Raw genomic sequence first — 15,858 nt, forward strand, 5'->3', positions numbered from 1 at the left:
AGATCCTTAGACCAAAGGCAAGATTATATTCTTCAGCAGAGAAAGGACAAAATAAAGTAACTGCAAGCATCCAGTTATCAGTGTCTGTGTACATGACAACAAAAAAAAATAGAATTAAGGGAGCTTTTATGAGTTCTAAATAATTTCATTCCATTCAAAAAACAGATCTAAATTATTTATAATTTGGTGTGTAGGATAATAAAATATAAAAATTTGCAGATTGAAATTAGGTTCTCAAATCAAAAAGATTTTCCAAACAGTTACAGTAAATTGTTAAAACAAATTTCCTAGCATATTTAAGCCCTCATTCATCTTGAATTCTTTTTCCACCCGCTGGTGTTTTACCCTTTTCTGGGGCGCCCATTGTTGCAATACCCATGGGCTCTGAAACCCCCTCCCCTACCTCCAGAATGAGTCGTCTTCTCCTCCGCCGACTGACGGTTGCCCCCAAGCTTTCCGGCTTCCTGGCTTCCGTTCTCCCTACTCTCGATGTCAGCTCACTAGCCTTTCCGGCGCTCAGCGTTCCGCTTCCCACCCTCCGCACCGACTCCGGACGGATCACTGACGAAAGCCCCGCGCCCACCGCGAGCCAACTGCTCCGTCGCTGATCGTCTCACAGTCCGTTGTGCGCGGACCCTGTACCCACATTAGCAGTACAGGTGAGTTGGTTCCGCAGTAAGAACCACACCCCTTCTCTCCCCGCAAACCCCACAGCCAACCCACTCACCCCACCCTAAACTCCCTCCCTCGTTCTCGTCTACGCACACTGACTGAGGAACCTTTGCTGCTAGCCTCAGCTCTTCTCGAGAAAGGGGGTGGGACATAAGGTGTACTGAATACATGAGCTAGCACTGTAAGCAAAGTGATAACACCCTGTAAAGCTACACTTGCATTTATATAGGGTCTATAGCGTCCCAAGGCACCAACACAGGAGGACAATCAGAAAACAAGCTGGCCATATATAGAGGGACATTCTCAGCACAAATAACCAACAGTTCAGTAGTATTTCAGCCAAGGAGGAAATGAGGAGAAGGGAAAATTATAAATGAAAGAGACAGGGAAAAGGGGCCTTCCAGAGGCTGGCAGAGTATGGAGATTAAAAAGATAAGTTTCTTATTGCGGACTAATATTTTGACACATCTGCCTCGACTATTATCCCACAGACATTTCTGCAATAGTATAAGTAATTCAGGCAGAATTTAATAAAAAAAGAAAATCCAAACGACTGTTAAGAGGATGGGTGGGGCAATTGGCTCGTGCTAAAGAAATCCAGTAAATGGCTGTGGACCTCGGCGCCCTTCCATCCTCCGGGTACACCCACTCAAATTCATCTCCAAATGCTCTGTCCGACTGGCCAAAGTTAAAATTGTTAAGGAAGGTTTAACATTGCGGCTACTAATACGAAAAGCTGTAAAAATTGCAAACAGACTCCCCTCTCCAGGGGGAAAAAAAACACAAAAGTTTGCATTAAAATTCCAATCAGGATGGAACATTTTTTTACCTCAAGAAGAAGGCAACACGCTGTGATTTGCCAAAGAGAAGATAGGCTAGCAAATTCAAGATTGTTTAATGCCATTTCCAGCACGCAAGTGTAAAGGAGAACGAAATTATTGTTACTCCAGATTCGATGCAGCGCAAAAAGCACAAAAAAGAACATAATAAAATACGCAATAAATATAATTACATAAGATAGCTTATGTACATAACTTAATTGTATGTCCATAAAGTGACATACGCAAACGGACGGATGATATTTAAAACATGATTTCTTCCACCATAATCCTTTACATTAAGCATTAACAAAGGGGGGGGGGGGGAACGTAAACTTCGGTGGCAGGAATGAGTTTAACAGAGCAACGAAGAAAAGTTCGCTGTAATGTTTGGGGCACGCTGCCCGTTGACTGAAGGGCATCCCAGTGGCTCGGCAGCCCGCAGACGGTACACGGGGCGGAGAACTCGGGGTAGCCACAATCTTGCCCTAGGTCCACCGCCCTCCCCGCGCCCCCCCCCCAAACACACACACACAATTCTGAGACTGAATTAGTGCGGAGGGCTCTCGTCTTTGAATGTGTGTTGGCCGCCGTGGACATCGGCCGCCCGTCAGCTCTGCACACCGCGACTCTTTCAAGGCCAGTCTGTGAGATTTGCACGGGTGAGCTCTTTGAGACTCTTTGCCCGCCAAATGCAAAAGTGCTATTAAAAATAAGAAAGGAGTGGTCGCGTTATTCTAGTTCTGAATGAAACAACGGGACATGATTATAAATATATTTTTTTTTTAAATTTGCTGAGCACTGTTAAGTGATTTATTTTTAAAAAATAAAGCATTTAGCGAATTAATCAGCAACAGATGATCGAGCTTCGTGCATACGGCCGCGTTTTCAATACCGGCACAAACTCTTCGCGTTGCAAGACGAAACCTCCTTACTCTCTCTCTCTCACGTCAAGAGCCGAGCAAGCGGGCATTCTGTCAGTGAGCGGCCGGAGTTGCTATGCAAATGCAGCAGGTCTCTTCAGATCCTGGGATCCCAACGACTAAGAGACCGAGGGCTCGAGGAAAGGCCACTGGGTGCAGTTCCCTCTTTCTCTCCCTCGCTCTTTAATGTAACAGACTATAATCACAAAAGTCTAGGGGCTTTCAAAAAAAAAGCTTGTTTAGCACACATTTTTTAAAAGAAAACAATGCTCACTTAATTATTTTTAAGAAAGTGCAGTCCCCACATGCCTGTCTATTGACAATCCCTCTTCCAACAAATCCCCTCCTCTCTCTCCCCACCCTTGCCCTGCAAGCAATGCCCTTTGGGTCTTCCGAATTCACAGCCAAAACTACAGACACCGAACCGAAGTTTCTCGCCCGCTCTCACTCAATTGAACCGATGCCGTGAAACTCTTTGATATGTTAATTCCTCTTCAGACCGTGCAGATTCCCCGCACCCGTATTAATTCTGACAGCTAGCTGGGGGATGGTGTAAAATAAGCAACTCTTTATTTTGTCATTGAGAATGGCGTAGAGAGGGGAAGGGGTGAGTTTGAACAAAAGGAGAGAGTCACACAAGTATCAGACGCTGGCGGACAACAGGCGAATGGTTCCAATGACTGCCTTTCCCTCTCTCTCTGAATACAAATTGGATCTATTAAATATATAACATATAAAACGCAACATACAATTCTTCAATCAAGACTGCGAGGGTTTTTACGGTTCCTGGGGGGGATATCAGAGCGGGTACTTTGTATACCCTAAAGGTCCAACGACTGAACTGACACAAGGTTAACGAAATTCTATTCACAAAAGGAGAGATACCGACAACGCTGTGTTCTCGAGATCTCCTACCCTTCCATCAGAGGAATTCTGAAGTAGTTTTTTGTCTGTTAAGGAGGAGATGGGGAGGGTGAAGAGAGAAAAAAAGATTTGGAACAACAAGAACCGGCCCCTTCTGATTAAACCTCAAGTGCCGGGCGGGGGGTGGGGGGGGGGGTTAACTCCAAACCTGCTTGAGGCATATTCTTCCAAAATAATCCAATCGCTGGTGTGAGTGTAATGGGTAACCCTGACGGCTATTTAAAAATGTTACATATGTGTGTGTGTGTGTGTGTGTGTGTGTAAGTAGATAGCTATAGATAGAGAGAGAGAGAGAGAGAGAGAGAGAGAGAGAGAGAGAGAGACAGACAGAGAGAGAGAGAGAGAGAGAGAGAGAGAGAAAGGAAGTGGTGATTTTTAATTAAATGTTCCTGGACTGATTTCTGGGAGCATGGGGCGAGCAGACGAAAGCTTTGGCTTCCATATAATTATTGCCAGTCTCATACAGTGGAAAAATGGAAAGAGAGAGAGAGAGAGAGAGGGGGAGAGAGGAGTTGAGACAGAGAGGAGGCAGGGAGATATATTTAACAAAGCTCAGAAGGGATAGAAGGGATCTTTTCACCCCCAACGCGCACGCATATACACATATACACACACAGAAACGGCGGACAGATGCAAATACGAATACGCGCACACATAAGTTGGGGGAAAAAATCACACACATATTGCAGGGAGAGGGGACTTTAAATTTAACACGCGCACACACGCGCGCGTAATCCACGGACAAATGTCAAATGTTAACACTAACACACACGCGTAATCTACGGGGGGGGGGGGGAATGCCTCTGCCTTAACACTAACACAAAATGTACAGAGGCGGTTAAGTTTGAGACCTACACAGATACAGGCTAGACGGAGATTATGTTAAATTTGCGCAATGTACCAAGACGGTATATTGAGAGAAAGTAACACACAAAATTTCAAGTTTAATACTAACACGGCGCAATGATATTAAGTTTAACACTAACAGACATAGGCGAGGGAGAGTGTTTAACATTCACACACACACCACGCGCAAATGCAGAAGTTAGCAGAGGTGCTAAGATTGCCGACGCTCACGGAAATAACCCCAGTTCGGCCCCATCCATTTCTACATCTCTTAGACTGCAGCCTCAAACTCCTCTTGCCCATCTCACACCTTACCTTTCGAACGAGGGGGCGCGCCGTGGGTCGGGGGCTGGAGAGGAGGCGAGCCAGCTAGGAGAGACACCACGGCGGGTCGGCGACCGGCGTGAATCCGGCGGTTTCGGCTGCATGCTCCAGTCACCGGGCGTAAAGGAAGAAGTTTTCCATCACCATCCTCCAGGAACTGTGCTTAGAGTGGCGGGGGGTCGGCCTCTCTTTTTAAGTCCAAATGGTTTGCAATACCTTAATGTTCATTGCTGGAAGAACTGTGCAAAGTAATATTGCGCTCTGCACGTACACGCACAGAGAGAGAATCACCAAACAGCTCAAGGCACAAAATGCAGTCTCTCTCCCTCTCTCAGCCGCTGTAAAATTATTTTACATCTCCCAGGATATCAGATCGATCCGGTTCACCTCCCCTTCCCCCTGTTTTTATTTCCCCCCCAACCGTTCCCCACGCTCCTCCAGCGACGTTTTTACGGGAACCGGGGAACGGGCGCTCCACGCTGCAGGCACCGAGAGACGACGAGATGAACGCAGGCCCCTTTTTGATGGGCTTGCCCGCCTGTTGTAAGGGGGAGGCGGAGGGGGCTGGTGAGAGGGGGGAGGGGGAGTGGGGGTAGGGAGGAGGCAAATTCTGACACAGAGTCGGTTCCAGTCCTGAACTGGAGTTACCAGATGTTGGCAGTGAGAGAGAAAGAGAGAGAAGTGTGTGAGTCCAGCCTTTGCAGTATCTTTAAAAATAAAGACCCCGAGGTCAAATTCTCATTTATTAGGATTGGAGTAACGCCCGCTCTCCACACATAATCATTGCACCCAGGACTAACTTGAGTCCCTACACGGGCAGACAGACACAGACACAGACACACACACACACACACACACACACACACACACACACACACACACACACACACACACCCTCACTGGGGGATGGGATGAGACACACACATACATAAAACACATGGACAGCACACGACAGGCAGACACACAGACACATATAGTCACACTCACTTATACAGGCAGACACACACCGACACACCCACAGTGTCTGTCTGTCTCTCTCTTTCTCTCACACACAAACATCACTGTCAAATACGGCACGGGCTGCGAGAATGGTTGAGTTAGGGGGGCGTCCATTGCCCAGCCGGGACCCAGCAGCCCAGCACTGAGCGAGAGGGGGTCAGGGCTGCTAGAGCAATCCCGACAACTAGAGAGACAATACTTTAGCAATGGGATGTCTCTGAGAAAAAAAAGATATGGAAATCTCTCTTTAAACAAGAACAGAGAGACTTCACCTCCAGAGTCCCAAAACATTTTTTTTATTCTCGCCGATTTAAAGGGATGTTTGCACATCACCTATTGGCTGCATTCTAGCAAGAACTCCACCATGGACGGTGCCAAGCCCGACTGCGAAAAGAGGATGGACACCATCCCGTAAAAACCCAGAGCTACAGAAACGCCAACAGAAGTTCCCTCCTGGGAGAGAAAGGATCTTCCCGGGGACAACTTGAAAGATTGAGCCAGGACAGAGGACGCTGGCGATTTGCTGCCGGTGTATGGGGTATGTATGGGGTGCCGGGCTTAAGTAAGTAAAGCATACCAACAGGAGACTATTGTATTTCTCTCTTCTACTGTGAATATCTGCAAGAAAATGAACTTCAGGGTAGTAAATACGTACTTTGACAATACATTTACTTTGAACTTTGATCAGTATGGAGTCAGCTGCCACAGAGAGTGGTGGAGGTGAACGACGGGGTGGGGGGCAGAGAGTCAGTGAGAAGGGGCGGGGCAACTGCAATGTGAACAACGGCTGGTTTCCGTACGGTAAATCCTAATTAATGTAATCCTAATTAATTCCCCCAAAATCTGCCACCTCTTACACATGTTGAGGTTATGATCTGCATAAACAATAAACTTATTTTTTCAACACTTCTCACTCCCTTAGTAGTAAGTCAATCCGTGTAATCAAATACCCCCCCCCCCCAACCCATAGGGCAAAATATACAACGGTCTGAAAGGAAGTACCACCAAGCTCAAGAACAGCTTCTCCCCCTAATATAAGTCTAGTTTTGATCCCTTATACGCTGGACACTTGACCTCACCGTCTACCTCGTGATGGCCCTTGCACCACATTGTCTACCTGCACTGCACTTTCTCTGTAACTGGAGCACTTTGTTCTGCACTCTGCTATAGTTGCTCCCTTGAACCGCCTCAATGCAGCGTTGAATTGGTCTCTATGAACCGTAGGCAAGACAAGTTTCTCGCTGTGTCTCAGTCCGAGTTGCGCCGCCCAGCAATCTCCCGATTTAATCCCGGCCTAATCACTTTGCACATACAACTGACCTCCCAGTCTTTGGACCGTGGGAGGAAACGGGAACAACCGGTCATGAGGAAAACACACAAAACCTCCTTACAGGTAGCGGCGGGAATTGAACCCCACCTGCTTGTACCGTGAAGCTAGTGCTAACCACTACACTGCTCTGCCACCAGTACACGTGACAATAATAAAACAATTTACACTTCACATACAGTATGACACTCACCAACAGTAGCTTCACCTTCTGTAACACCATTAACACAACATAAATGTCAAAAAGGCCTTTCTTTGGAGTTCATCAAACAAGGACACCCAGCAGCTTAGGAGCATACAAAGTTAGGGAGCAGCAGTGAGCCAATCGGCCCATTCAAACGTCTGTTATTCAACAAAATAAGAAGTGTCCTCAAAGCTCAAAGTACAATTATTATCAAAGTTGTCAGGGAATACAGAGGAGGCTTGACCCAAATGCTGAGCAGCAGAGATGATTTAGCAACGAACAATAACTTGAATATAGACTCAAAATTACAAGCCACCAGGGGTCACAAAACAAGAGAGAACAAATATTAAACACAAGAGGTAACAAGGTAAACTCTAGGCTGGGAGAGTGGAAGCTAGGAGCAACTGGTTCAGTCCGGCTGGTTCGATGAGTGACTAAGGACTGTGAATGAGAACTGGGGTTAAATAGGCTGCAGGTGAGGAGTCTGGAGTGAGCGGCAGGTGAATCCTATTGGCTGGGTGGTGACCGAGTGGTGTCGGTGGGAACACACCTGACAACAGTATACAGTATGTCACTATATGCTACCCTGAGGTTCATTCTCTTGAAGGTATTTACAATAGAACAAAGAAATACAATAGTCAATGAAAAACTACACAAAAGGACTGACAAAAAATGTGCAAAAGAAGACAGATTGTTCAAATACAAAAAAGTAACAAATAAATAAAACAGAGAACATGATTTGTAGAGTAATTAAAAATTAGTCCATAGGTTGTGGAATCAGTTCAGAGTTAGGGCGATTTAAGTTATCCATGCTAGTCCTGGTCATATTTTAACCTTCACATACCCACCTATCACAGATGATTTGGCACCCACTTGCTTATCAAGAACCTGCCTTAAAAATATTTAACAGCGCAACTTCTGCTGTCCTCTGAGAAAAAAGACTCAGGGGAGGATCATTCATGGTCCCTGCCTTAAACGGCTTTTTTACTTTAACCAGCGTGTCAGTCACATTCTTTCCACATCCACCCCGACAGGACCGTTGGAAGGAAAAGAAGTTTGCAGAATCAGGTTTATTAACACTGATGTATTTCATGAAGTTTGTTGTTTTGTGGCAGCAGTGCAGCGTGAGACAGAAAAAATACAAGTTACAAAAAAAATCTGTACAAAAGAGGAATAATGAGGTAGTGTTCAGGGTTCATACAGAAATTCGATGGCAGAGACGCTGAGGAGTGTGTCTCTTTAGGCTCCTGTACCTCCTCCCTGGTGGTAGTAAAGAGAAGCAGGCATGTCCCAGATGGTGAGGCTCCTTAATGATGGATGTTGTCTTCTTGAAGGGCTGTGTTTTGAAGATCTCCTCAATTGCAGGGAGGGCTGTGCCTGTGATGGAGCAGGCTGGGTCCACTGCCCTCTGCAGCCTCTTTCGATCCTGTCTATTGAAACCTCCGTACGAGGCTGTGCTGCGACCAGTCAGGAAGCTCCCCAGTTTACACCTGGAGAAATTGTCTAGTTTTCTAGGGTTGGATAATCTTGAGCTTGGCAGATGAAGGCATAAACATTGATTGTGTTCTGAGCTGATTACTTAAGATAAGGTCCAGCATTCTGAATAATAGCAAGCTCAGACTTCTTAACAAAAAAAGCAAAAATGTGTGCAGCAGCGTAAATGTGATCATTTTGTTTTTTGGAGGATGTTTACATAGGGACACACATGCACACATACTCAATGTCTTAGGAATGGCTTCTTACCCCCGTCATCAGATTTCTGAATGGACAATGAACCCCTGAAAATTATCTTGCTATTTTTGCCTGACTTATTTATTTTTATAATATATATATTTGTAGTATATTTTACTACAAAAAAAACAAATTTCACTGCATATATCAGTGATATTAAACCTGATTCTGATTCTGCAACATCTTTGATATGGTTAACGATTGGAATGCAGAGAAGGAGACCCCTTGCCAAACTTTTACTCTTGATCATGGTCGTGAAAATAGCATTTGCGTGAATGGGTGAATGCGGGAGCCAAAGGAAAATTGACAAACGTAAATAGTCCAGCCCAGATATTTCATTTTAAATACCCACATAACCAGCTTTCCTGCTGTTCCCTCACTGTCCAACCAAGTTTCCACTTCCAGACCTCTCTCCAAAGGATACAAACTCTTTTTCATTGGCTACGTGTACTCTTGAGTCACCATTGAGCACACCTACATGGCGCACTGCCACAAAAAAGCAGCATCCATCAAGGAACCACCATCCAGACTCTTTGCTCTTCTTGCTTCTACCATTGGAAAGGACATGCAGGATACTTAGGTGCCACACCACCAGGTTCAGGAACAGTTATTACCCTTCAACCATCAGGCTCCTGAGCCAGTGTGGATAACTTCACTCACCACAATGAGCCTCAGGTCCCACACCACCAGGTTCAGGAACAGTTATTACCCCTCAGCCATCAGGCTCCTGAACCAGAGGGGATAACTTCACTCACCACAATGAGCCTCAGGTCCCACACCACCAGGTTCAGGAACAGTTATTACCCTCAACCATCAGGCTCCTGAGCCAGTGTGGATAACTTCACTCACCACAATGAGCCTCAGGTCCCACACCACCAGGTTCAGGAACAGATATTACCCTCAGCCATCAGTCTCCTGAGCCAGTGTGAATAACTTCACTCACCACAATGAGCCTCAGGTCCCACACCACCAGGTTCAGGAACAGATATTACCCTCAGCCATCAGGCTCCTGAACCAGTGTGAATACCTTTACTCACCACAATGAGCCTCAGGTCCCACACCACCAGGTTCAGGAACAGATATTACCCTCAGCCATCAGTCTCCTGAGCCAGTGTGAATAACTTCACTCACCACAATGAGCCTCAGGTCCCACACCACCAGGTTCAGGAACAGATATTACCCTCAGCCATCAGGCTCCTGAACCAGTGTGAATACCTTTACTCACCACAATGAGCCTCAGGTCCCACACCACCAGGTTCAGGAACAGATATTACCCTCAGCCATCAGTCTCCTGAGCCAGTGTGAATAACTTCACTCACCACAATGAGCCTCAGGTCCCACACCACCAGGTTCAGGAACAGATATTACCCTCAGCCATCAGTCTCCTGAGCCAGTGTGGATACCTTTACTCACCTCACTCTGAACTGAATCCATAACCTGTGGACTCACTTCCAAGGACCCTACAACTCATGTTCTTAGTATTACACTGTACCGAGAAAATGATTTGCACAATTTGTCTTATAATTTATATAATGTAATATAAATTATAAATGTAACTATATTCTTATATATGCATTAATATATCCAATTGTATTAATATAAATTCTGTAATATAAATATAATCATGTACTGAAAATGTAAGTTTTAGATTATATTTATATTACAATATGGAGTCATAGAGTCTTAGAAAAGTACAGCACAGAAACAGGCCTTTTGACCCACTTCCTCTGTCCCAAACCATTTAAACAACTCCTCCCATCGACCTGCACTAGATCACAGCCCTCCATACCCCTACTATTCATGTACCTATCCAGACTTCTCTTAAATGTTGAAATTTAGCTTGCATGCCCCACTTGCGCTGGCAGCTTATTCCACACTCTCATGACTGTCTGAGTGAAGAAGTTTCCTTCATGTTCCCTCTAAACTTTTCACTTTCATCCTTAATCCATGAGCTAGAGTTGTAGTCTCACCCAACCTCGATGTAAAAAGCCGTCTTGTATTTACCCTATTGATACCCCTCATAATTTTGTATACCTCTATCAAATCTCCCCTCATTCTCCTACACTCCAGGGAATAAAGTCCAAACCTATTCAATCTTTTTATATAAATAAATTATATTATTTACATAAGTAAGTAATACTTAGAACATACTTTGTACAAATAGTCTTCTGGTGCCTATGAATGGAAAATCCTACAAATGGACATCACAGGTAAAATCCTCCCAACCATTGAGCACATTTACATGAAATGCTGTTGTAGGAAAGCAGCATCCATCATCAGAGATCACCACCAGCCAGGCCATGCTCTCTTCTCACTGCTGCCATCTGGTAGAAGGTACAAGACCTCAGGACTCACAGCACCAGGTTCAGGGACAGTTACTAACCCTTAGCCATCAGGCTCCTGAACAAAAGGGATAATTACACTCATTTGACCAACCATTGAGATGTTCCCATAACCAATTATCTCACTTTTAAGGTCTTTTTTTTATCTGTTATCTTATGATCTCATTATTTATTGCTATTTATTTTTTTTGCATTTGTACAGTTTGCTGTGTTCTGTACTCCAGTTAATCCTTCATTGATCCTGTTATAATTACTATTCTGTAGATTTGCTGATTATGCCTGCAGGAAAATGAATCTGAGAGTTGTATTATGTGACATATATGTACTTTGATAATAAATTTACTTTGATTTTTCACCTCTTTCACTGCAGCAGATGACCAAAGGCTCAGCCTGGGATGTTACAGACATGACAGCTGAGCTGTACCCACCTTCTATCCAATGTATCTTTAAAAACCCCAATAATCTTCAGATCACAGATTGCGTTGGAAGGCAGAAAGAGCATCTCCTAACCCTTCAGGACAATAATTTCTACTCCCCCTGCTCTTTCTCTCCCCACTCTGTATAAATTTCTCATCCAGTTATCTACTTGCTCTATGTGGTATGAATTCCCTTTTGAAGCTGCAGCTAAAACAGTGTTCACCATGTTCCCAACCTGATGTCAACAGTCTTATTTCTGTTATTCCTGCTCTTTATTTTTGTGCTTTACACCCCCCCCACTCATTTCCCGCCAGATTTCAATGAAAGCCACACACACCAACTATTATTTTTCTGCCCGTTGAAACCAATTCTTGTCAAATTAGCTTCTATTTACTTTTTCCCAAAACCACACTTCACACCTCTCACTCCATCTCCCCTATCAATCCCCAAAGCCTGGAACCTTACAACTTTTTAAAAACATTCAAGATTGTTCATGGCCAAATCATTTAACTCTTGATTTACCTTGTCTTTAACTTCGTTTCAGTATTTTACGGTCTCTCGTGTTCTGGACCTTTGCTGTGGAAAACCAGCATAAGGGTGTAATCTAATCATAGGGTCTACAGATAATGGCTAAAAACCACTCATTCTTCATCATTGCTATCAGGACGTTATCCAAATTTGATTAGATAGGAGACTTCTGAGGCCTCAGACATGGCCATGGATATGAAAGGTTGCCTCTCCTTGGAATCCCAGAATATTGGACAAAATTGTTAAGTATCAACACAAAATGCTGGAGGAACTCAGCAGGTCAGGCAACATCTCTGGAGTGGAATAAAGAGTCAACATTTTGGACTAAGACCCTTCATCAGGACCAGAAAGGAAGAGAGAGAATGGGGGGGGAGGGGAAGGAGTACAAGCTTGCAGGTGATAGGTGGAAAAGATAAATGGTTAAAGAGGGAGCAATCTGATAGGAGAGGAGAGTAGACCATGGGAGAAAGGGAAGGGGGAAGGGGGGGGGGGAATCAGAGAGCGGTGACAAGCAGGTGAAGAGGAGAAGGGGTAAGAGGGAAACCAGAATGGGGAATTGAACACCTCATAATCTCAGGCATTGGGCAGAGATTGGATGGAGTACTACAGCATAGAGACAGACCCTTAGGCCCATCTACTCCATGTTATTCTGTCTAATCTATCAACTTGAGCCTCGACCATAGCCCTCCATACCGCATCTACCACTTCACTGGCAGCACATTCCACACTCTCACCACCTCCTGAGTGAAGAAGCTTCTTTCGGATTCCCCTTAAATGTTTTACCTTTCACCTTTGACCAATGACCTCTAGTTCTAGTCGCACTCAACTCTACAGGAAACTCTACTTGCACTGCATTTCGTTCATCATTTCCGTCATATATCGTGGGCGATCCTGGTCTTTCCATGACCATGATTGTTCTTGGCAAATTGTTCTAGCATCAGGGGTCACATAACCAGGTCTCTGATACACACCAGCTGCTCATACGACCATTCTCAACCTGCTCCCATGGCTTCACATGACCCTGATCAAGGGTCTAAGCAGGAGCTACACCTTGCCCAAGGGTGACCTGCAGGTGAGCAGAGGGAAGGAGCACCTTACACTTCATTTGGTAGAGACAGATCTCCACCCTGCATTGTATTTACCCTATATAAACCCCTCCTAATTTTGTATGCCTCTATCAAATCTCCCCTTATTCTCCTAAACTCAAGGGAAAGAAGTCCTAACATATTCAACCTTTCCCTATAGCTCAATTCCTCAAGTCCCAGAAACATCCTTGTAAATTTTCTCAGCAGCTTTCAATCTTATTGATATCTTTCCTGTTAGTAGGTGACCGGAACTGCCCACAATACTCCAAATTAGACCTCACCAACATCTTATATAACTTCAGTATTACAGCCCAACTCTTATTCTCCATACTTTGACTTATGAAGGGTAATGAACCAAAATATCTTTTTATGACTCTATCTAATTATGACTTCACTTTTGGGGTAATAATCTTGTTGACTAAGGCCTCCTTTTACCCCAACCAATGCTCCCCATCTTCTTCAGATATCCCTCAGAATCAAGGGTAACTTACCTCCACTCTGGTGTTGTGAGATCTGAGGTGACTGATGGGGTCACTGTGGGACTCCTGTGCTCCCCCACACAAGGGACAGGAGTCAAATGGGTATTGGTAACTGATTTGGTATTGATATTGACTGCATGGTAGCATCGTGTTTAGTGTAATGCTTTACAGTACCAGCAAATGGGATTCAATTTACTGCCACTGCCTCTAAGGAGTCTGTGGATTCTCACTGTGGGTTTATAAAACTAATCATGTATGAGTCATAGAGCAAAGAAACAGACCCTTCGGCCCATCTAGTCCACGCCAATGCGTTCACTGTAGTTCTTCTGACCTCTAGTGTGGAGGGGCAACTGCACAGGATCAGAAAAAGCTGCAGAAAGTTGTAAACTCAGTCTGTACTAGGTATTTTCAAAAGGCAATGCCTCAAAACAATGGAATCCATCATTAAGGAGCCCCATCATCCTGGACCTGTCCTGTTCTCATTGCTACCATCAAGAAGGAGGCACAGGAGCCTGAAGACAAATACTCAGTGCTACAGGAACTGCATCTTCCCCTCTGCCACCTGATTTTTGAATGGACAGTGAACCCATGAACACTACCTCACTATTTTTTTGCTCTCCTTTCGCACTTCTTAGTGAATTTGATTTTTATACAGTATACAAGGTATTCCTTGCTGTAATTCATAGTTTTTATTATGTATTGCAATGTACTGCTGCTGCAAAACGAAAAGTTCATGGCACACTTTATATCAGTGCTATTAAACCTGATTCTGATTCACCCACCTAGAAGAGAAATAGCCTGTGTGCGTTCAACGTATCAACACAACGTGCTGCTCATGAACAGAGAATAAACAAACTGCTGGAGGAACTCGATGAGTCAGGCAGCATCCGTGAGGGAAATACAGAGTGGACGGGCCCTTCCAGCCCTTCGGGCAGCACTGCCCCACAGCCCCCAATTTAATCAACGAGACAATTTATAATGACCGATTAACTTACTAACCGGTATGTCTTTGGACCGTGGGAGGAAACCCGAGCGCCCAGAGGAACCCCACTCATTCCAAGGGGAGTATGTAGGATTTCTCTACAGAAATCAGTGGGATTGAACTCTGAATTCCAACACCCCAAGCTGCAATAGCATCACGCTAACCCCTATGCTGATGCCTGAAAATGGTCAGTCAAGGTCTCAGGTGGAGAACCTTCATCTGAACTCGACCCTGAGTCGCTAGCTCTTCACTTTGCTCCGTGGATGCCACCTGAGTTCCTCCGGCATCTTTTTGCCCCAGGTTCCAGCATCTGCATTCTCCTGCATTTCCACATCCTTCCCGGAGCAGCAAGCATTGCTCCATTACCAAACTGCCTTGCATAGAAATTTAACTGGATGTCCTATCATATGTGTTAAAATTGACAAGAGGTCTGAAGACCAGTAGATGGCACACCTCACTCTAACCTTGGACAGGAACTTACTACATACTCTATGATATCATGTGATAGACCACAGAATAGAGGAGAATTAGGCCATTCAGCCCATCCAGTCTGCTTTACTATTTGATCATGGTGGATTTGATTTAACTTCATTCTGCCACGCTTTCTCCATAACCCTTAATCCCCTTACCATAAACAATTAACCCACTAACCAGTACGCCTGTGGGAGGAAACCCACACGCTCACGGGGAAAACGCACAAACTCTTTACAGATGGCGCTCTAACTGAACTCTGTCGCTCTAATAGTGTGGTGCTAACCGCCCCATAATAAATGAGTTGAAACAAAGAGCACAACCGAAAGGTCCTGATAAAGGATCTCCATCCCCCACCACCTTGCTCAGCTCCCACCTTTCACCCAGCAACTTCAAGTTTGTGGTCCCCCTGCTCCCCACACCAACTTTTTCTGGCTTCTTCACCTTTACTTTCTTCTCACGATGAAGGGTCTTGACAGAAAACACTGGGTTTTTATTCCTCTCCATAGATGCTGCCTGACCTTCTGAGTTCCTCCAGTATTGTGTGTGTGTTATTCTGGATTTCCAGCATCTGCAGAACCTCTTGTGTTTTGTATTAATGTGAGCATTCTTTCACCTTGCAAACACTTCAATGTGTTTCACACATGTCTTGTTTCCCGCTCTTTGGCGCGAGTGAAGTGGAACAGTTCCGTGAAGAAAGGAGCTGTCCCTTGAACTGGAAACATGTGGTTCCCTTGTCCACTCATTCTTCCCCACTGATCTCCCTCTTGGGGTTCATCCCAGCGTGACAAGTGCTATCCCTGCCC

At 44.9% G+C, this 15,858-nt stretch overlaps 1 protein-coding gene across 11 annotated transcripts in view; it reads right to left on the bottom strand.

The window, feature by feature from the left end:
* adgrl2a (adhesion G protein-coupled receptor L2a) overlaps nt 1–15,858 on the bottom strand; it is an 840,245-nt gene that overhangs the window by 426,314 nt on the left and 398,073 nt on the right. Inside the window, exon 1 of one of the 11 annotated variants that reach the window (XM_059983758.1) lies at nt 4,499–4,941. The exons of the other annotated variants lie outside the window; for them this stretch is intronic. The gene's annotated coding sequence lies outside the window, so the exon portion shown is untranslated. Of the gene's footprint in view, nt 1–4,498; nt 4,942–15,858 lie in introns of those variants that run through there. 11 annotated transcript variants of the gene reach the window in all.

This window comes from Hypanus sabinus, chromosome 11, assembly GCF_030144855.1.
Source record: "Hypanus sabinus isolate sHypSab1 chromosome 11, sHypSab1.hap1, whole genome shotgun sequence".
NCBI classification, from domain to species: domain Eukaryota; kingdom Metazoa; phylum Chordata; class Chondrichthyes; order Myliobatiformes; family Dasyatidae; genus Hypanus; species Hypanus sabinus.